The sequence below is a fragment of the Rhinoraja longicauda genome, unplaced genomic scaffold (genome assembly GCF_053455715.1).
Source record: "Rhinoraja longicauda isolate Sanriku21f unplaced genomic scaffold, sRhiLon1.1 Scf000092, whole genome shotgun sequence".
Classification (NCBI taxonomy): domain Eukaryota; kingdom Metazoa; phylum Chordata; class Chondrichthyes; order Rajiformes; family Arhynchobatidae; genus Rhinoraja; species Rhinoraja longicauda.
Window position 1 is genome coordinate 173,847 of NW_027601310.1, and position 422 is coordinate 174,268.

Sequence of the window (422 nt, forward strand, 5' to 3'; positions counted from 1 at the left end):
AGTCTGAAACACCTCATCCCGGGCACAGATGCGGCGTAGACGGAGGAATTGGGAGTAGGGGATAGACTTTTTGCAGGGGACCGGGTGGGAAGAAGTGTAGTCCAGATAAGTGTAGTCCTGTCTCCACCTATATCCTTCCTTTGTCCCACCCCCGACATCAGTCTGAAGAAGGGTCTCGACCCGAAACGTCACCCATTCCTTCTCTCCCGAGATGCTGCCTGACCTGCTGAGTTACTCCAGTATTTTGTGAATAAATGGTGAACCTTCTCTGTACTCCCTCTATGGCAAGAATGTCTTTCCTCAGATTAAGAGACCAAAACTGTACGCAATACTCCAGGTGCGGTCTCACCAGGGCCCTGTACAACTGCAGAAGGACCTCTTTGCTCCTATACTCAAACTAGGTACACAATACTCCAGGTGTG